Below are 22,756 nucleotides of genomic sequence, written 5' to 3'. Positions count from 1 at the left end.
AAAAGTATTAGCAGCACAGATGTACATCTCACAGATAAATTATATCCCTTTTGAACTGTCGCTACAACAGTCTATTGCCATTATTTTTATGCCATTGTAGCTTTCATTAGGCTTTTATTTGTAATTTAAAAAAAAAAATCAGTTTTAAGGTACGTAAATGTAATAGACCTAATGGTTTTGCAAAGTCAATCTTACTTGTTTATCTGTAGCTATTGTAAGGTTTTATGCTATTTTCCATAGTTTATATATTCTGTAAAGACCCTGGAGTAGAATACATTGTCCCTAAGATCACTGATTTTACATGATGATGACAAATATATAGTAGGCAGAGTATCACAATTACTTGTGTTCAGTAGTACATCTCTGGCAAAGTATTTCTGTTAAATTCAGTAGAACATTCCAGGAAGTAAGGGACTATGCAATACACTTAGACAGATACATTTGTTTTAGCTATCTTTTTCTCATGACAAATCTATGTTTTGCAGAGCAATGTTTAGAATCATTTGAGGAAAATGTCTTTCACTAGTAAATATAATTTCATTAAAAACAGAAAAGTTCATGCAATCCTCCTAGTTATTTTATTTTATTTTATTTTATTTTATTTTATTTTATTTTATTTTATTTATTTATTTATTTGTCTGAAAATAGTTTCTTGTATCCAGATTATGCTGGTTGGTCTAGATTAGAGGGCTGACCCTATGTTAGAATACCAACTTTTAGTATTATCACCTCCTATGTAGAAGCAAGTTTGGAATCTGTTCCAAAAAATATTTCTATAATATTTCCATTTACAATATTTATACTGTTTCTACAGTAATTCTAAGTAATTGTAAAAATTACAAAAGTGTAATAGGAGAAGTTGAGAAAACTGATACAGAGTTGTCAGGAGGTGTCTAAGAACATTCACCTGGCATCTGCATCGGGGGGAATGCTGCTGCATCCATGGATCTGATGAGCCCAGACTGAGAGCCTACTTGTTGATTGAAACCTTAAATGTTTCTCTTCTTTTCTTGTGCAGGTTGGAGACTGCGTTGATAAGAAGTAGATGGTGTTCAGTTCTGCTTCTTAAACAGCAATCTACTTGTAAGTATCTTCAAGAGTTATTTCTCTCTTGTAATTTTAGTAGCTCAAATAGACTTATTTTGCTATTTATATCAACACTATTCAAATATGATTTAAAACAAGAGGTACTGTGGTTTTTTGTTTGTTTGTTTGTTTCTTGGGGGTAAACACTCTGGATCTAATCCAGACTGCTTAACTGAAAACTTTAATTGATGGAAATATTAGTAGTCATACTTAAAGTCAAGTTTGTATGTGCTTTCAGCATTGTAGCTTTCAAAATGTGTTGTGTTTGTTCAGGATCAGTTCCTTCCTAATGATTAGGAGAAGTTTCTTTTCTGAAAGAGTTGAGTGGCATTGGAATAAGCTGCCCATGGAAGTGGTTAAGTCACCATCCCTGGAGGTCTTCAAGAAATATGTAGGTTTAGAACTTAGAAGCATGGTTTAATGGTGGACTTCAGTACTAGGTTAAAGGTTGGACTAGATGATCTTAGAGGTTTTTTTTTTTTCCCAGTCTGAATGATTCTCTGATTCTATGTTGGAAGTAGTGTGGTTCCCAAAACCATGTTTTAGCATTTCTGATCTGATTGTCTGTAAAATCCTGAGAAACTTCCTACGAATTGATTTAGATTTTTTATTTTATAGGTCCTGATCCCTCAACTGAAATATTTAATAGGCATATGTCTGGGAGTAGTAGTTAAAAAAAAAAAAAAACTGTTAATGAAATCTGTATAGCCTAGAATGAAGCGTACTATTGCCAGATTCAGTAGGACTCCCATTCCAACCTTGCATGCTTTTAAAAAAGTTGCAGTGTAAAACTCTCTGAGAGCAAGGCAAATAATAGAGAGGATTAATGTAGGCCCACCCCCCTGAGATAAAACTTTTTCATAACTGTTTGCCTTTGATGTAAAGAGAAATGCAACATACTCTCAATTGCCATCTGATAGTGAATCATCTTGTGGAATACAGCGCCAGTTTGATTGTGGGACACATAGTCCAGGTGGAATTTCTCCAACCTGCTGGAGTCAAATTGTTGCCAGGATTGCGTCCTGTATATAAATATAGGAAAGAGATAGTCCTGCTGGAGACTTGATTCTCAAAAAGGTTTTTTAAACAAATGGCATTTCTGAGAAATTGAGCAAAATGTTTCAAGATAAAAGAATGTTAAATATAGCTAGAAATAAGAGAGCCATATGTTCAAAGAGTATCAGCTTTGAAACCATGCACTTAACCCTAGGACTCAGCAAGATTTCACATTTTAAATAAAAAAATTTAACTTCCTGAAAAGATAAAGTTCATTCATCTTGAGGGTAATCTAGAAAGAGAAGAAGAAAAATATAATCCATGGAGAACTCTTTCACTAAGATAAGCATCTTTGACATTATATAAAAAAGAATATAATGTTTAAAAATAAGATGGATCATATCCCTTCATAAAGAAGTCTGTTGTTACATTTGTACATCAAAGTCGGAGTACGGTTATTTTCTGAACGGGTTTTTTGGCTAAAAAGTACATTATCTTCCAAAACCTTTGCCAGAAACATAAAATCTTTGTTCAATGAGAAGAAATGCACTATTTTAGCACTCCTATTTGAAACACTATACAGAACACAGGCTGTTCTAAGAGCATTATGAATGCTGCGTAAATATACCCATGTGAAATTTGGTCCACTAGAAGGAGATTATTTGGTTGCTTCTAAATGATACTGATAAGCATCACCAATTGTGCGTAACATGGCATATGTGTGTTTGTGCAACAGTCATCTACGTTAAATTGATTTTCTTTTCTACAGAAACTGAGCTTTCATGTTTGAATCAGTTTTCCAGTAACACCAGGGCAGATCAGGAAAGCGATCAGGAAATGTGTAAAATGGATCAGTTCCCCAAAGCCTAAGTTATACCTCTGTTCTTGGAAAAAAACATAAGGGCCTGTCGTCTTAAAAATAACTGCATAAATTACAGCAGAATGCAAGTTAATTTGAACTTGCATATACAGTGCTTTGGCAGTATATGGTGTTCCTTCTGCAGTGGAGCTTTCTTGCATTCAAGAAGCACCACTACTTGTAGTTTTGGATCATTCACTTACATAAATGCTTTCTAGCTTGAAGTCTAACAGGTGTCATTGTCTACATCTCTCTGCTCATATGTCTGGGTCACATTCTAGTGGGAACTCTCAAAGTATGTGCAGCCAGATTCAGAACTTGAGAAATGCTTTGATTTTCCAACTATTTAGATGTACCCAGGTAAAACCTGTTGCATTCACATTCTTCTTCAAAGAACATAACAACCAAATTGTTATCGTGTTAACTGTGCCTGCCTGCATACAAATTAGTCTGACATCTTTTTAGAAATCAGGTTTACCTTTTCCATTTTGTACTGAACATTTCATAAACAGTAGCAAAACAGCAGTTGTTGTAGTGGAGAAACCACACACAGTGCCATTGGCAACACTCTGAGAAACAAGGATAATTTAAGGAATTCAGGAGGCACCAATCTCCAATTAAACCTGGCCAGCTACTTAGGAGCATAGATGTTTTTTGAAAAAGTATCATGTTTGTTATACACATCAAAAGAGGTGAATGCACTTCCGATTGTCTTATTAAGAACCAAACTAATATTTTTCACTAATTTACTAAGGCATTGATTTAAAACTCTGTTGGAGAATCATAATTTGAATAAATACAATGTGTTTTCAGTATGAATGCTTTCTCCAGAGGTTGTCTTACCTTCTGCTGGTTGAGTCTAACCCTGTTTAACTACTTTGACAAGATTCTTGCCTGAAGAAACATTTTCAATTAGCATTCTTGTTTGTTTACGTCTAGAGGTTGAGGGAAAAATAACTAAAAACTCTGGAACAACTATCGAGTCTGCACTTGCTCTAAGCTGAAAGAAAATAATTTTCAGTATATGTTTAAAATTATATAACACATTTCAGATGTTGGTTCAGATTACTGTTAAAATGCCATTCAAATCTGGGAGTGTTTCTTGCTGGTTTTATCCTTTTAAAATTTCCACTGTGCTTTTTTTCATCTTTAATTAAATTTCAATTCATTTTATAATACTAATTAAAGTATTTACAGCAAGAAATTCTATCCATTTGCAAAACTGCAATTAATTGGAACATTTTCACAAACAAGCAAACTTTTTAGAAGCTTTGTAGAGTCTTTATCCTGTATTTGTAAGGCATTGAGGGCTAGATCATCAGCTGGTATAAGTCACTGTCATTCACTGGAGTCAGAAGAGCAATTCTGATTTACAACAGTTTAGAATTTGGCCAATAATCTAATTAATATAATCAAATCCATGTACAGACACCAGAATAAACAATACCAAACAGTAAGGCAAGTAACCTATCTTAGAATGAAAATAAAACAAATGTCCCAGGCTTCTTAAATCACTGTTTCATTACATAGCTTTGCTTTCTATCAGCTTTGATCTCCTTCATTTCATTAGAGCAAACTTCTCATTAGAGGCATGAATTTCTTCCTATGAAATTGATCTCACATTCAGCACTGATATCTAGTGACTTTTTCCAGTTTCAGCTTTAGTCTTTTTATACAGCACTAAAAAAAAATCCAAACACAAATTATTACATCATAACTAGAAGAACATATGGCATGTCCAAAACTGAGCACACAATAAATATGTTTCTAATAAATACTTTGGTGCTGAGTAAATTACAGATGAGAGGAGACAATAAATTACCATTGTGCTATCAATTCCTTTTCTTAGCATGGTAGCAGTTATTAAATTAGTTTAATCATAGCCAAGCAGTTGAGGTGCAGTATCATTGCTTATTACACCAGCCATTATCATCTCACTGTTACCTCGGGCTTTCCTCATCTGTTTTATGTTCACCTTATCTCTCAGATGGGTAGTTTGTAAGCTTTCTTATTTTCTTATACTTATTTCCTATGTGTATATACATATATATACATACATATATTTTATATGCATATATATTTTATAAATATATATATATTTACACACACTCATATATAAAGTGGCTGTATTTTATCTGTCAGTACTGGGCCTTGATATATGATTCTGGCCTTCAAGTTTTGTCAAAAATAAATACTAATTATAATAATTTCAGTGCAACAGATGAAACTCATTTAGCTTCAGGATAAGACATCGCGCAAAAATCCTACTAGCCTGCATTTGTTGATAGATTCATAGAGATACAGAGGAGGTAAAACTGAGAAGAGTACACCCACAACATACCCATTTGAGCAATTTTTTCTACCCAAAGTTAATTCTACAATGTTAATGCTTTTTCATTTTAATTGTATTTTTTTTCCTATGAAGTTATACCCATTTACTTTTGGCATTCATGAGTTCTGAGTATTTGGACAAACCAAGACATTTTCAGGAGTTTCTCTTATATGTAATGAGAGTCATGGAGGGCTTACATGTAGGCATCTAACAACCTCTGCATTTAGGAGTGGATTCTTATATCTGTAGGCTGGACAAGTTGGGCTTTTACAAATACATTGTCCCATTACATCTTTCTAATTAAAGATCAGCTGCAGGAAATAGTAAATTTAAAATAGTGATGACAATGTTAAAACTTCCTGAGGAAGAAGGATACTATTGAAGATAAGGAGGCAAATATCCTATTAGGAGAAATGGAAATAAATGTTCTATGGTGACTCTAAAGCATTGTGCAAGTATTCACAGTGGGCTATAGATGAGAATATGAAAAAGATGAGTGTTATAACATCAAGGGGTATGAATGACAAACAGATGCTAAACAGACAAATGAGCTATGGCTGAAGGAGGCCAGTGCTGTTGTACTGAGGGAAGAGAGAGGAGGAAGAGGTGGATAAAAAAAAATATAGCCTCGGAGAAAACTGAAAACCATGCTGAGAAGTAGTCTGGAGAAGATCACAGGAAACAGCTTATGGAATTAAAAACATTTGGGAAATTACAGCACTTAGGAAGAATTAAATATAAGAAAGTAATGGTCATCTATGAAAATAGAAACTTCAAAAAGGAAGAGACTGCAGCACAGAACCTGGAGGAGAAAAGCTACAAAATCAGTAGATATGATCTCAGCATGAATAAAGAGAAATTCTAGGGACCCCCTGCAACATAGCAGAGTCTCTAGGAAGACCTTTTATGAAGAGTTAACAATAGGCTTTGGCAATAAAGAGCAAGGAAATGTCTAAGAAAGGAATATCTGCCTGAAGTGATGGTCTCACATCAGTCCCATCATGACTGGGAAGAATGTGTACCAGATATAAATAGCATCTTATTTTTTTTCAAGTGGATATAACTTGTTTTCACTGATACTCCTTACTGTTAATTTGTTAAAGATGCTGAGATTATATAGATAAATATTAACACAATTTACAAATTAATGTAAAATGACATTGGAAGCAGAAACACTAAAATAGCACAAATGTATTATTTTACTCTCTTAATGAATTAACCATACTGAAAGTATTACTTTCAGACTTTGGCTATCCATGGAAATATTTGTCAAATAATCAGATTTAACAAATGGATGCAAGTATAGATAAGAAAATGAGTTCATAATGAGAACAGATGCTACAGAGACAAAGGATATCTTCAAAAATCCTATATGGCTTAATCCCATGGCCATTTTCTGTATGTGTTCAGAGTCTAACTTCTCCAAGTATTTAAAAAAAAAATCTGCTCAGCAGTGCAACATGTAGCTGATTTAGGAGCTGCATACCTAGAATCACAGAATCATATTCGTGTTTGAAAAGACCTCTAAGATCATCTGGTCCAACCTCTAACCTAGCACTGCCAAGTTTACCATTAAACCATGTCCCTAAGCTCTACATCTATACATTTTTTGAATACCTTCCAGGATGGTGACTCAACTGCTTCCCAGGGCAGTCTGTTGCTGCTTGTTCCAGTCAGTTACCTTTTTCTGTATGCTTGCTGAGTTATTTCTGTATGTAAGATGGCATGAAGTGGCACGGAAGCCCCAACTTCCACCTCATTTCCTTTGTGTAAATATTTCTGAGATGCAGACATTAAGAAGTAAATACCAACATCTTCCTGAATTGGACAGGAATTTGTCACCTCTGCACCTTTGTAGATCTTGGCCTAACCCAGAGTTTCATAAACAGGGCCTAGGTCAATCTGTTTAGTACAATGCTTTCTACCACCATTGATGTAGGAATCAGTTTTAAGTGCTTTGTTAACACAATATAACTTGCTTGTTAATTTAAGATGTATGAGACAACCACAAAAGCTGGTTAGGCCAACGTAGAGTATCTTCAGTAGAAGACAATGTTCAAACCACAGGGGTGTAGGGGAAAGAGTACCTTAATTGTGGGTTCTGTGGATGACAGTCCAGGACCTTGAAGCGTGTCCAAGGGCAGAAACTCAAATTTATAGTGAAAAATTTTGTTGAGCATGTGTATGTATTTTATCTTCTATGTGCCTCTGGAGCAGGCTGCCAAGAGAGTGCTTTGGAACTCTTGATTTTATACTTAATCCTGTTTGACACCACATATAGGCCTTACTACAAGGGCTTGCTTTAAAGTTACAAAAATCATTAAATGCTTCTGTAACCATAGTCAGGGTCATATTTTTAGGTGGTATTGCAAAAGGTCTGTAAATTGAGCATCAGTGTAAAACACATGAATGAATTCATTAAAAAAAAAAAAAAGTAACAAACATCAGAGTAATGAGAAAAATTTGAGGGGAAAAAAGTAGAAAATCATGAGCTACTCAATTCTGCTCGGCCTGCAATTTAGAAAGAGGAGATGCAGCAAGATTATCAGGGAGACTGTTACAAAAATAGATTTGAAGCTGACCCTAGACTTACTTCTGCAACAGTAAGCACAGCTTTTCGAAATAGTAGAATCAGAATATGAAAGAAAGAAGAAACCAGTCAAAGGCTATAGCAGGTTCCATATGGCAGCAACAAGTGTAAGGCAAGCTAAGCTTACCTCATGCAACAGAAGTCTCAAGTGTAGAATGCCAAGCTACAGCCAAAAAATGAAATTTTCTCCTCATCCACTTGAGCAGATCAGTAACCGTGCAGCTGGAGAGAGAAGAGGAAACAAAAGAGCAAAGTTTCTGAGAAAACTGAACGATGTGTGTGTGCTAGTAGGCCAGTGTTTACGTTGTCCTCCTTTATTTCTCCCCAACCACTTTCCTAATTCAGAAGGGTGACCAGCTCTCTCCTAATTCCCCTTCAGGGTTCTGGCAGCAGGACTGTTCAAAGGAGAAGCAGAACTGCTTTCTTCAGAAGTTCAGCAAACTTTACTGCAGCCAGGGCCCTCACAGAGCAGCGAGGGCCTACCCTAAGGAAGCTGAATGTTGTTTTACTCCCATAAGAACATGTTGTTCCACCTTCTGTTTGTTGAGTCTTTTTCTTAAACCATAGACACTTGCAATTTGGTTTCTAGGTAAAAAGAGCTCATTACAGTGGCTTGTCTCTTATGATTCAGAAACCTGAAATAAAGATAATTTAGGCTACATGATTTCTGCTAGTTAAGCTAGCTTCTGGCTCTTTTTTTATTCTTAAAGACGTCCTCAAGTCAACAATACTTAACTAAAATATGCCACATGTTCCAGTTTTGGGAGACTTAAATGTCATCTTGACCCAGAACTCTACAACTGTGAACAGTCTTATCTCTAGTTAACCTGCAAAAGCATCAGATATTTCTAGGCAGAGAATACAAGGCTACATGGGCCAGCAGCATGATAAATTGTTTAGTACATTAATTGCACCAGCATAGTACAATACTATTTTATTCTTAGGTAGCCTTTTTCATTCCAAGTGCCTCAAGATGTACTCCAAATTTTTATGCAACTTGTAGCATAACTCTGCACGGATAATATTGAAAATAATTTTACATATTTTACAGAAAGTTTGCTGACATACTTTCTATTCTTCAGTCTTGTTAAGTGGAATAGAGATAAATAGTGAGGATTTCTAAGCGTTTCCAATGAAGCTTGCTCTGATAAATATATTTGGTTTATGGTATTTTTCTGCATGGATTCTGTATTATTTGAATACTCCATGGTGATGGCTTCCCTGTGAGCGATACAGAATTGGTTCTAAAAGTAGTTGTCATTCTGGTCCAGTTAAGTACAGCTAATGCAATGTTTACCTATAAAGTTTAGGATTCATCAGAATTCAAAATAATTAAATAATTATTATGATTAAAATGTAAAAAAAAAAAAAAAAAAAAGGACAAATTATGAAAGATTAGCTTTGATAAATTTTGTTCCATAAAATTTGTTCTAGAAGTAGAAATGAATTATATTGGTTATATAAGTACCTGTCCTGCAGAATTATATTTTCTCAAATCAAATGTCTTTCTTGCAGAATTGGCTACAAGTGTATTTTCCTATCTCGTATGGTTTCCAGTACCATGTGAATTCATAGCTCAGAGGAGTGGTGTAATCTCATGTAATAAGTTCCTGAATTAAATATTTATATATTTACATGATATATTGAAGCAGTTTTAATGTATCTTAGTATGAGAGAGAGTAGACTACTTTACTCAAATATTATTTTGTTTCTTGAACATCATACTCTGATAACATTAAGTATCTTCCTGAAAGCTTACACAGGGTACAGAATGGAGGGGTTATGGTTACAATGCAATCCTTAACTTGCCCCTGTTGTGCAGGAGCAGAACAAGAGCTTCAAAGCTGCTGGGTGTCATATATCTCATGTGTGCTGCAACAATGCAGCAAGTTATGAACAGGCCTTAAGCCTCAAGTGTGAATTCTTGCCTTTCTGAGTTTGCGTCTCATGCATGGAGACCGTCCATTTTTGCAAGGTACTCAGAAATGCAACCTGCCTGTGAATAGAACCAGGTGGATTGTTCTTGAAGTTGGACATTAAGATGGGGAACGTCTCCTGTTTTTGGTCTGATACTTCTATTAAGTCTGTGTCAGAAGTAAGAGTAATGTTAAGAGGTTTTATATATAAATTAATTTCAATGATAAAAAATATAATGATAATGACAATTGTTAATCTCACACAATGTAATGCTCTTCTGTTTTAAAATACTCTAGAGTAGAAAATGTTATTATATTAGTGGGCAGAATCTAAACCCACCCTAGTTTCAGGCTGTACTGAAGAAATGATTTTAAGGTCAAAGATGCATATTCAAAGCTTTTTCACAGAGAAAATTTTGAAGTGGTCTTAAAAAAATGTCTCAAAAATACTTTAAAAAGTCTTAAAAAATGTTTCAAAAATACTGAACTGTCTGGTGAAAAAAAAAATAGGTAAATATATATATCATATGACAAAAGATATCTGAGTTTTCACAGCCCCAGCACATGGGCTAGCTGCAGTCCCACTGATACCACAGGCAGATGACAGGAGCTGCTGCCGTGTTGAATCTGCTTCTGGACAACCTCCACCAGTTTACGCCAGGAGGGAAATGGGGTTCCCTGTAGCAAGCAGGGCCTTCAGCTGTTCAGAAAACAAATCCTGTATAAATTTTAATTATTTTAGCTGTCTATTGATGATCTGGAAAAGATCTTTTAACAAACCAGGCACATTTAGCTAGGCCGTTGCCTTGTCTCTATGCTCTTTCACTGCGTAGTCATACAGCAGTGCTGCGATCGGAATTTAAATCCTTCAGTCTTTAGGCAGGTGATGAAACATGGAAGCAAATCCACTTTACCCTCCCACCTTAAATTTTGCTTTGGTGACATTATCAGGTTTATAGAGATGAGCTTAATCTGTCTCGGCCAATATAGAGAAGTGAACTGAGGGAGAAGATGGTATTACAAATAAGATCTCAAGAATTATGTACTAAATCCTGTTTTGACTCCAGTGGCACAACTGATACGACTCAACAAAATGAATAGTTGGAAATCACTGGTAGCACCACCTAATGAAATGTCCTTTCTATTCGTGAGGTGGTTCCCAGTTCATATTTGTATTCTGTAAAGCAAACTTGAAAAATAAATATATTTTATAAGGGTGGGCCACATCTGAGGAGGAAAATAAGGCAAATGCTCAAGACAGTGTAAAAGAGTAACCGCTGGCATTTGATACATGTCCTACAGGAGAATGCATCTTAGCAGAAGCATCAACAGTTGGATGTTCTTGTGAAAGTCAGCAGAAACCTCATCTCTGATTCACAGTTCTGAGACTTTCAAGTACAGGTTTCTTAGAGAGTCAAAATACAGTATGGTTGACTTAACACATGCTCTGTCTGAAGCAGAAAGATTAAGCATCATGAGTTTCATTATGAAATAGATCCTTGAAATTAGTCCTTAAAATTTATTGTGTGACTCTTAAAAATAAGATACAGGAACAGTTCTCCCAAGAAGAAGGTGCAGTTGGCCTGCTTTTGGCCTGTTGGGCTATGCTATGCCTCCCTCTTGGTTGTTCTCCCAGGGTGCTTTAGGGAACAAACATGGAACCCGCTGAGAACCTTCCAGAATGCAATGTTTGTACAGGGGGATGTAATTAACTGAATAATTGTATTACTTTCAGTTTTTAGTATTACTGAATTTCAGAGAAAGCAGAAAAATTTCTGAAAAACAGAGAAGAGTTCTTTTAGATTTGAAGTGCCTGCATGGCAATGTTTTCTCAGCTTCTTTTTTTTTTTTTTTTACAAGTGAAACTAAATCGCTGGCCTGTTCACAGAAGAAAATTCTTTGGTCTCAAGGCTTTTGTATTCAATTGGGAGGTTGGACTGTGCTCCAACAAACAGAATTATTCAGCAAGTCATTGCCTTCAAGAAGTAATGTGTAACACCTTGTTTTGTTCCTTGGTTCAAAAGGCACTGTCACTGTTGTACACCAGTGTTTAAAAAAAAAGACTATAATTCATATGCAAACTAAGGGGGGATTCATGATTTCATAATAAAATGTTGAAACGCTTTGATCATGAGCTGGAAGGAGGTGTGAAACAGTGCTTCAGAAACAGACAGATATTTGTGTAATCAGCCTTTATGTATTGCCAGTTCAGAATAATAACATATAAAAAGCCCCAACTTACCTCATCTGCCTGGTACAGCCAAGGCATAAATAAAAGAGAACAATGGAATTACTATTACTCACTCACTGAGCCCCAGCTACATCACTGTATTCTTTATAATTGCTGGCAAGAAGATTAATGTTTTGTTAAATATCAGAGTAAGGTCACAAGGGGGCTTGCAGGGCTGTCTAAACATCTAGGCTTTAAACTCTTTCCTTCCTTTCTTCCTTCCTTCCCCCCCCTTTTTTTTTTAATATTTTTTTTTTTAACTTCACGGAAATTAACTTGAGAGTTTCCTTTAGTTATGGTGATTTTTATATTTTCTGTATTTGAAAGGCAGCTTCCATTTTTGACAATGCAAAAAATAGACAAGGGCAGCAATTGTTGAATGGCTGATAAAGCTTAATCACCATATTGATAGGAAGATCGTAGTTTTTTTGTATATTAGAAATAGACCTGAGTTCCATTTTGTCTGTCATATCTCTTCCTTCACATCTTAGTCCTGTATTCAAATTATGAATATTTTCTCATCACATTAATATCACCATTATCCTAAGTAATGATATATTCTATTTTAAAGCAGCCATCTTAAATGTCTAACTTAGCTTGTGCACACCAGAACAAAGTTCAGGAGAAAACCTCATAGTTTTGCAAAGTGAGATTTATGTTTCCTTAATCCTCAGACTGTACGTATCACCAGACTGAGTTTACAAGCTCCAATTTCAGCTCTCTTGCAGCAAACAAATACTGACACTTCTTCAGGTTCTTTATATACATAATATCTTACAGCTATCAGCCTTCCGCATTGTTCTTGGCCTGAGGAAATTACAGAAAAAGTTAGAGAAATAGTCCATCATAAACTAACTGATTTTTTAGGGAAACTAAAACATTTGATACATTTGATAGACCAGCTTCACTTGGGAATGAATGCCCATGTAGGAGCTTTTTGGTAAATATAAACATAGTTGTTTCTGGTGAAGGAGAAATGAGAAATTACATAGTCATCTCTCTTGTTTAGACTATTGCCAGTCATTTGCAGAATGCAAATATCTTTCTCATTTGGCTACATTATCTTCTAAATTACACAGGAGCAGTCTGGGCAACAGCAACCACTCTGTTACAAAAAATAATAATAAAAAAAAAATTTTACAAGTCCCTGTCTATTCTTATTTTTTAGAAGTGAATGGCCACAGGTCCATCTAGCATATGTTTACTTCCTGGAAGGATTCTTTGAAACAGGTGGTTTTAGCTCTGGAAGCGATCAGTGTGTGGACCAACATGCTGACTGCCACCCGAGTGCCACAAGAACACGATGTGCCCTCTCTTTCCCTGTCATAGTAAGCTCACTGAGCAATCACTTCTGGAAACACTGAATGGGGCATTAATGGGACCAACAAAACAGAGAAGGATTTGTATTAAAGAATACTTATTCTTTAGTGTTATTTGCGCACTAAAACACCCTTAAGTGAAGAACTGAGAGGGCTCCTTAACAAAATGGAGGTATTAGGAGTCCTTTAATATCTTTTACTAGAATAGGTCTCACGTTGAAGTGGGGTAATTTTACATGGTATCACTACTTTTATGAATGTTATCTTCAGATATCTAATATTGAATAAAACTAAGGACTTAAAGTAGTAATATATGGACAGCAATGGTGAAAACTATGCATTTAAATTCTTCCATTTTGCATAGAAGTAATGGTGCTACCAAAGAGCAACAGCTCTATAAGCAGCACGCAATACATGGACTGCTCTGTGTGGTTTCAGAAAAAGAAGTTTACCAATCTGAGTTAAAGGAGGTAAGAAATTTAAGAACCTCTGATCTTAATTCAGTTTAATCTGTGGCACTTGGAAAAAGTGTTTTACTTCATCGTACTCAATTGCCTGTTAGAAATGAAAAATCATGAAAAATCTGCTCCTACTTTCTTAGTGGCTGGTTGGGAAAATGCTGTGTCAGTAATTATGTACCAACAGGCATTAAAATGTTGCTATAAGACTCCCTATTCTCCACATTCTTGGATGTGAAACTGTGAATATTAGCTATAGAAAATTCAGTTGGAGGACTTGATCGACTAATCCAGAAAATATCCTTCAGTTTCATCAGTTGGTCATCCAGAGAGGCCCAGATGACTGGAGACTTGCTAATGTGATGCCCATCTATAAGAAGGGTCATAAGGAGGACCCGGGGAACTACAGGCCAGTCAGCCTGATCTTGGTGCCAGGAAAGGTGATGGAACAGATCACCTTGAATGCAATCACGCAACATATGCGGGACAACCGGGGGATGAGGCCCAGTCAGCATGGGTTCATGAAAGGCAAATCCTGCCTAACCAGCCTCATCTCCTTCTATGACCAGGTGACCTGCCTGGTGGATGAGGGAAAGGCTGTTGACGTAGTCTACCTAGACTTCAGCAAGGCTTTTGACACAGTCTCCCACAGTATTCCCCTGGAGAAACTGGCAGCCCGTGGCTTGGACAGGTGTACTCTTTGCTGGCTTAAAAACTGTCTGGATGGCCAGGCCCAGAGAGTGGTGGTGAACGAAGTGAAATCCAGCTGGCAACCAGTCCCCAGGGATTGGTGTTGGGGCCCATCCTCTTTAATATCTTAATTAATGATTTGGATGAGGGAATTGAGTGCACCCTCAGTAGGTTTGCAGACGACACCAAGTTGGCGGGAAGTGTCAAACTGCTGGGGGGTAGGAAAGCCCTGCAGAGGCACCTGGACAGGATGGGTTGATGGGCAGAGGTGAATGGGATGAGGTTCAACATAGCTAAGTGCTGGGTCGTGCACTTTGGCCACAACAACCCCATGCAGCGCTAAAGGCTTGGGGCAGAGTGGCTCAAAAGCTGTGCAGAGGAAAAGGAACTGGGGGTGTTCCTTGATGTTCATCTGAACATGAGCTGGCAGTGTGCCCAGGTGGCCAAGAAGGCTGACGGCATCCTGGCTTTAACAGGAATAGTGTAGCCAGCAGGACCAGGGAGGTGATTGTCCCCCTGTACTCAGCTCTGGTGAGGCTGCACCTCGAATACTGTGTTCAGTTTTGGGCCCCTCACTACACGAAGGACATTGAGGCCCTGGAGTGTGTCCAGAGAAGGGCTACGAAGCTGGTGAAGGGCCTGGAACACAAGTCCTGTGAGGAGCCGCTGAGGGAGCTGGGGTTGTTTAGTCTGGAGAAGAGGAGGCTCAGGGGAGAGCCTTATTGCTGTCCACAACTATCTGAAAGGAAGCTGTGGGGAGCTGGGGGTCAGCCTCTTCTCACAAGTAACTAGTGATAGGACTAGAGGGAATAGCCTCAAGTTGCACCAGGGGAGGTTTAGTTTGGCAATTAGGAGAAATTTCTTGTCAGAAAGAGTAGTCAGGCATTGGAATGGGTTGCCGAGGGATGTGGTGGCAGCACCGTCCCTGAGGGTGTTTAAGGAAAGTTTGGGCCTAGCGCTTAGGGACATGGTTTAGTGGGTGACTTTCATGGTAGGGGGATGGTTGGAACAGATGATCTTGGAGGTTTTTTCCAACCTTAGTGATTCTATGATTCCTTGTCACCATTAAAAGATGTACCAAGTGGTATTGCCACACCATGATAGTTGAATAAATAATGGAGTTTTTTCCTAATGGTTACAATCCACTGCAATCCTAAGGAATAGGATCAGAGACTGGAAGGAATGGCAGTGAATGGGATTAGTTTTTTATTTATTTATTTATTTATTTATTTATTTATTTTTTACTCATTTTGTTGGTAAGGATTAGTTTTGAACCATGACAAATATTGTGAACAAATTACTTTCTAATTTCAGTTTGTATGTTTCCTCTGGAGATATGAATACTATGCCCATGTTATATCAGCCAGGGATCTGGTGCAGTTTTCTGTACTTAGCAACAAGTGTATTGAAAGGTAAGGACTCAGCAGTCTTGCATCCCTTTTTACAATGGAAAAATTACTAAATATCAATCAATAAAGGTAAACATAAATCTAGGCTCTGATTTTCCAACCTCAGCAGGGCACGCTGAATGTCCAGTCAGGAGATATTCTGAGTTTTCACATCAAGCTTGGCTGGTTAGTTGGTTCTCTTCAAAAAGAAGTTGAGAGAATGTTGTATTATATATTTCCCCATCTGTTCTTGATATGATTTATCTAAAGTGTAGAGCTGAAGCCCAAGCCTCTGCAGGGAAAATAAATGAAGATGAAAGCAGCAGAGGGAATAGTTTTAGACAGGGGGTCCAGTTCCTCAGTTTTTTCTTAGTACTGGAAATGAGGACTTGGCCAAGATTTTCAGTCTGGTTTCAGAATGTTCAACTCTGTAGCATAAATCTTCTCAAATGCAGGGTTTCTTAAAAATTCCTCTCATGGAGATAGCAGGGAGGTTCAGTTACTAATTTTTGTCAGTCTGGGTCACGTAAGTCTTAAAACTGTCCATTATTACCTGCATATGGCTGATCGTGAAGCTCATCTGTCAAAAGCTTTTCACCTTTCCTCACCTTTTCTTCCTTGTGCATGTTTTTTCAGTGATGCTTCTCTAAGAATCATATCTCTGGGATTGTTAATGAGGTTTAAATGAAGAGACCGAACCTAAGTTTTGCCAAAAATCAGAGTGGTATTGGACTAAGTGAGGCAAATGGACAGTCAGCTGAGACCTGCACTCCAGAGTCATTGCAGTTCTTTTAAGGATCTTGTACAGCTATAACCTTAGCCCGACCCCCAGAAAACAGGTTTCTTAGCCAGCTTCAGTGGCTCTTTTGCATTGTGTGCATAAATTTATTTTCCAGTTCTTCTGGGGTGGCAGGAGGCAAGCCAAGCTGCCATTGTAACATTGCAGCACTGAATGCAATGTTGGTCCCTGAATACTAAAGAGCAACTTCAGTCCTTCATACAGCATAGCAGAATCAAATATTAGGAAACCTTGAAAACAAAGGTGTTAGCTTGAGTTTTGTATGATAGGGTCAAGATCAGAAAGGAAGTTGGTGGTAAAGTCAAGGATGGGAGTTTTATTTCCAGGCTCTTGCTTTTCAGCTCTAAACATAATGCATACCAACAAAAATGTCTTCATTATATATGTTAAAATGAAAGATTATCATTAATTCATTATGAGCATTTCTCTATTGGTTGAAAACAAAAGAGTTGGTTAAAACTGTTGCTGGGTGGTCAATTAATGAAAGTATTCGTTGGTAAAATAAATAATAAAAAAAGCAGTAGAACATCTTTAATGTAGATGTTTGTTAATAATATTTTAACAGGCACAGTAGGCACAACATTTGTAATAAACGTAAATATGTACAAGTATGTATGGTGTGAATAGGAGAAAAATAATGTGGAAGAAACAACCCTAGCAGTTATTAAAGACACATGACATATTAAAACTTAAAAAGTCAAAAAACTGTTCAGGTTAAGGACCTATAAAAGGTATTAACATGTTCAAAAAAACAAGAATGTGAAATTAATTAGTCTTGTTTTAAAGGAGACTTCTAAAGACTGAAGTTCTCATGATTTACGTTAAGCTGCTATGGGAAAAATAGTTCTACTTAGTTGTTGACCCATTCAGCTGGGCTTACTGTACTTTTTTATCACCTTGTTAATTCAGACAGATGTGATGTCATCTCTCTCTCACTGCTTTCATCCAGTCTCTCTGTGCTGCAGTTAAGTTAAACCACTGGAAAAGAACATTCAGGAGTATAGAAGGGTCCCATAATTGAAAATAGGTGCAATTTCCAGTTGAACATGCCTGTGATTTGGAACTGAAAACACAAGTGAATATATGAAAGCTTTATTTCTGGGAAAACAAGAATGGGAAGTATTTTCTTTTGTAAGTATGTCCAATATATGCAGTTCAAGTCAGTGAACATATTTTAATAAGTACCCTCCCTCCATTATTCCCACTACTTTGAAATACAAAAATGTTACTATGTCAACTTTTTTTTTTTTCCTCAAGGGACTCATGAACAAATAAGTCATTAAATTCCTAGAAAAGGAAGACACTATAATAATCAAAGGTAAGAATGAATAAGCTCGGGAATATAGTATGCCAGCAATGGACATAAGAACAGAATGTACCAGTAATATCATGGCCCTGTAAAAAACACATTTTGAATCAGAAGACAATATTGGTTTCTGGGATTGTATTTAGTCCATCACTTTGTGATAGCTACTGTTGTTTATAAGAAAATATGAAAGAAAACAAGAAAGACATTGGCAAACTGGATTGAGTTCAGTGGAGGGCCACCACGAAGGTCAGTGCTAGGGCACTTGCTCTGCAGAGAGACTCAGGGATTGGGGCTCATCCAGCCTGGAGAAGGGAGGGTTTCAGGGGGACCTGACAGCAGCCCCCAGTACCTGCAGGGGGCTTAGTGAGGAGACGGAACCAGGCTCTTCACAGTGGTATGAGGGTGGGAGGCAGAAAGCAAGTTGAAACAAGGGAGGTTCAGGCTGGAGATGATGAGAAAATTTCCCACCCGAGGCCAGTAAAGCAGGGGCACAGAGACGTTATATAGGCTCCATCCTTGGAGATTTTCAAGATCCAACTGGATAAAACCCTGACCAGTCTTCAGAGACTGCAGCTGACCCAGCTTTGGGCAGGAGGTTGGACTAGAAGTCTCCTGAGTCCCCTTCTAACCTGAATTATCCCAAAATGCTAAAAACGGAATAAAATTATATTGACCTTACTCATGAAAAAAGAAGATTGATGTTTCAATATTCTGGAAACATCTCAATTCCAGACTTGAAAGTAAAGCAGTTTTCCATTTGAAAATATATTAAAATATGATAATTCAAACAGTTTTCATTGTATTGTAAAAGAAGGAATCCAGCTCAGTCTTCTGAAAGGTTATGTCAGGACGTGAATTAGCAGGGAGAGAATAGAAAAAAAACATAGAAAACTATATTTTTCTGTGATTTTATTGAATTATATGTAGATGATTTGCCTTCAGAGGTGCATGTATATCCCTCAGATTAACCTCCACATCCAGAGGTGACCATAAAATTTGGCCAAAAAATGCATCATTGTGTGGGTTTTAGATTGTTCTGGATCAAGTACATGGTATACCAAAGTTACAGAATTCAAAAGCAGCTATCCTACTGAAGACTCTGTGTATCAAAACCAATCTATCAGTAAAAATAAACAAAATTTTGATCTGCATCATTAAAGACATTAGGTGGCTACTTCCCAGTAAATTAGAATTATTAGAATTTGGGCACATACATACCTTTGAAGATCTGCAGTATTTACTTGATGATGAGGCTTTTTAGCTCTTTAGAAAACATTACCCGCAAAATCTGTCATGATTAAAATCAGATAATTAGATAATAAGTATGTTATTTTTATTTATAAACAAATTTACAAGGAAATATTTGATTTATTGTTACACCTTAGACTAAAAGAGAAATTCTCAGTGGAAGGAGATATTCGGATCTCTTCCACAGAGATGAATGTGGCCTGCATTTTGTTAAGTCACAGCTGCCCTTAGAATCTGATGCTGTGAATAGATTAGTAGGAATAAATTTTAATTTTAGTTGCAAGACAGGTTAGAGAGCTTTTATATCTCTGAAAAGCATTCAGAGGAACACTGTGGCAGGCCCTGAAATACCATAGACCTCCAACAGTCTAGTTTCCAACAGTCATCACATTACTTTTTTCATAAGGTCAAACTTTACAACTGAGTTACTACCATAGATAATTCCTTCAGAGATATTTTATCTATTTCATCTTTGCTATATTTGAATTTGAGAACTGCTTTTGCAGAATTACAGTTTGGAAAGATACACCATATCCAATTTAATTTCTTAAAATGACCCAAAAATAAATTGTTACGCGTAGGCAGAAGTCACTGATAACTGCAAATGTTTCATAACCACCTCTCTTGAGTTTGTAGCTGAAAGCACGTATATAGTTTTGAAACCACTGTTTTGCCTAGGTTCATTCATTAAATAGGTCAAGTCCCAAGAGATGCGTAGAGCTCAGTTTTGTTGCATGTAAAACCAAAAATTCATTGGAAGCTTTTGTAACTCAGTAAGATTCTGTGTTCATTTAGTTTGTTCTGGATGTATTGACTATCATAAGAACCTATACAACAACCTAGAACTTAAAAAAAGAAAAAAAAAGATATTCAAATGTGGTTTTAATTGATACAATTTTTTTAATTTTATACTAAAATATCTGTTACTAAGGTTGGAAAATACATTCTATAGTATTTTTGGGAAACACTGAAATAACTTAAAAAACAGATAGTAAAAATAATTTAAAAAGCAAGTTATCTGTAGAGAAAGAAAAGGCTAAGGATGACAAAATAGAAATGGAAACAGAACCCCCTGGATTATTGACTACTCAGTGGGAGATAGCCTCTTAGCATTCTGAACATTAAGACCTTTTTTTGTCATTTCATATATTTAAAATCCAAATGAACAATGTCAAAATTGTATTGCAATAAGAAGCACAGGAATTAACCTAAATTGATTACATGGGATATAACCTTTGGAGTCTATCATACTCCAAATTTATCTACCATAATGGATACATTTTTGTACCAAGTAAAGAAAAGCATTTTGCCCTTTTTGCCTCACAAGTAGCAATAAAGAATTCCGGGGAGATACCTGCCTACACGTGATGAAAGGCATGAGGCCCTGTGACTCATCAGGGTGAAAAGTAGTACGAAGTCAAAAGGAAAAAGAATCAGGTAGGTTGTCTGGAGACAAGGTGGTCTGGGACCTTCAGTCATGTAAAGCTGGTTGGAAATGTGTAAGAGAAATAGATGGAGGAAGAAATTAGAGTGAGGCCAAGGAACATGATGGGGTTAGCAAGGGTGGATCTGGAGGTAAATTTCCAAATTTTCACAGTAATTACTCCTCTGAATTATTCTGACTATCAGAATTGGCAGATCTTTATATTCTTCCATCATTCCTTGAACACCACAATTTGAAATCATGCAGTTCTAGTTTGTCATTGTTGTTTGTTTTTGTTTGCATCAAAACCTCTCTTACTTCATGTCTAATCCCCATTCCTGTTTGAGGGCTCCGGCCCTTCCGGTAGGAAGCTCAGTGAACAGCAAGAGATGGGGTGTATGTTACTGGGTGTGCACACTGGAGGGTGCTAGCATTTAGAAAAGTGTGCACTAATTGTGATGGGGTCTTGCCACACTGAGAAATCGAGATAGAAGATGTGGGGTTTTGTCATCTAGTTGTTGTAGGAGAGCAAACTGTGACTGTGTGTCTGTATTCTGATTTAGCTTATCATCAGGCTAGGCAAACATTCAATACTTTTTGATCTTTATTGGAAAATCTGGAGTCAGACTATGATTTCCATTGCATATTACATATGCTGAATGCATATAATTACATATGCTGAATGCAGCTATATGCAACTCCATAGCTTATATAGTTTTCTTATTAGCTTATTTGTCCTTGTTTATATGTGTATTTATGTATGCTTTCCTCAGGCTATTTTGAATGTCATTGGGGAGTTAAAGAAGATATATGGCATGTTCTAAAGAAATGCAATAAAAGATAATATAGCATATTTCTTCCACGCTTGGGTATATTAATTCTTGCTTACATAAGAAAAAACACAAAACAAATTGTAAACAAGGAATCATTTGGAATCAGATTATGCATGAAAAATGATACACAGTCTCATCTCAGATATAAACCAAAAAAAAATGTAGTTTTACTGCTAATGGTTTTAGGAAACATTTTTTCTTTTTCAAAGGAAATTATTCAATGTAATAAAAACATGCTTTAAAAAAATAAGTGGATTAATTTACCTTTTGTTTCAATAAAAAATAAATAATCATAAATATTGCACTTAGCCCTAAAAGAGGGCTCTTTCACACGTAGCTGTCTTGGTGATGGAGTTTGACCTTGGCTTTATGATACTTATGTCTGTTTTCTTTAAAAAAACTCTTTCTGGCTTTTATGGTTTCTTCTTTGCCTGCAGTCCTTTTTTCACTTACTGTTGATCACTTTGCGTCTGACTCAAAACTTATCAATGGGGATATTCATACCAGCTCCGCTGGCCTTTAGTATCAGGCTTTGTAGGTTTAATCCTTTTGCCAGATAAGTTTATTGCAAAACTTCTACGGACTTCAGAGTCTCTTCTGCCCAGGACTTTTGGATAATATTGCACGCAGTCACACTTCATTTGTTCATTGACTTTTCCTGGTCTGTTGCACCAGAAATTTTTTACATATAAGGATAATTTTTAAAAAGGTGTAACTTCAAAAGTCAGCAGAGTTGCTTGTGTTTTTCTGACATACAATTTTTCCTTAACTATATTTTTTAAACTTTATTCCAGGAAGGTAAAAAGAAAAAAAATATATATATTTAGGGTACAGATTCAGTTTAAGAATGTGAGTACAGAAAGAGATAGTTTTCTTTGCTCACACTGAGTAAAGCTTCTCAACTGTTTGCAGGATGGAGGTTTTAATTCGTAACCCTGATCTGGCTGCACGTACAATTCTAATAAAGTTTAATGAACATTATTAAAAGTTTATGTGCAAGCAAATAGGGTTGCACATTTGGAGTAGTCATTACTGCCCTCCAAAACAGAAGTAGCTTGAGGTAGCTCCAATTTTCTGTTCACAGAAATAGCGGCATCAGGACACTAAGAAGGCAAGTAGGATACCCCAATTCTCCAAAACGTATAGTATTTTGAGTATTTTAATGGGTAGCAGGAGTGCTTGTTTTGCAAAGTAAAATAAGTAACAACACTTCTTTACAATGCTTCTTTGGGTATTAAAATACACGTACTGTAATAATGCTCAAATATTCAGTAGTTTTA

The 22,756-nt window shown here is 36.5% G+C and overlaps 1 protein-coding gene across 6 annotated transcripts in view; it reads left to right on the top strand.

Moving 5' to 3' along the window:
- Positions 1–22,756, top strand: part of LOC310879881 (uncharacterized protein) — a 295,028-nt gene that overhangs the window by 190,358 nt on the left and 81,914 nt on the right. For 3 of the 6 annotated variants that reach the window (XR_014571199.1, XR_014571200.1, XR_014571201.1), the window contains exon 7: positions 1,019–1,083. The gene's annotated coding sequence lies outside the window, so the exon portion shown is untranslated. Of the gene's footprint in view, positions 1–1,018; positions 1,084–8,242; positions 11,462–22,756 lie in introns of those variants that run through there. The other 3 variants (XR_014571202.1, XR_014571203.1, XR_014571204.1) reach the window with 3 other exon arrangements.

This window comes from Anser anser (genome assembly GCF_964211835.1).
Source record: "Anser anser genome assembly, chromosome: 11".
In the NCBI taxonomy this organism is placed as follows: Eukaryota; Metazoa; Chordata; class Aves; order Anseriformes; family Anatidae; genus Anser; species Anser anser.
The sequence above is the reverse complement of the archived record's forward strand: the minus strand, read 5'-3'. Positions and strand labels throughout refer to the sequence as shown.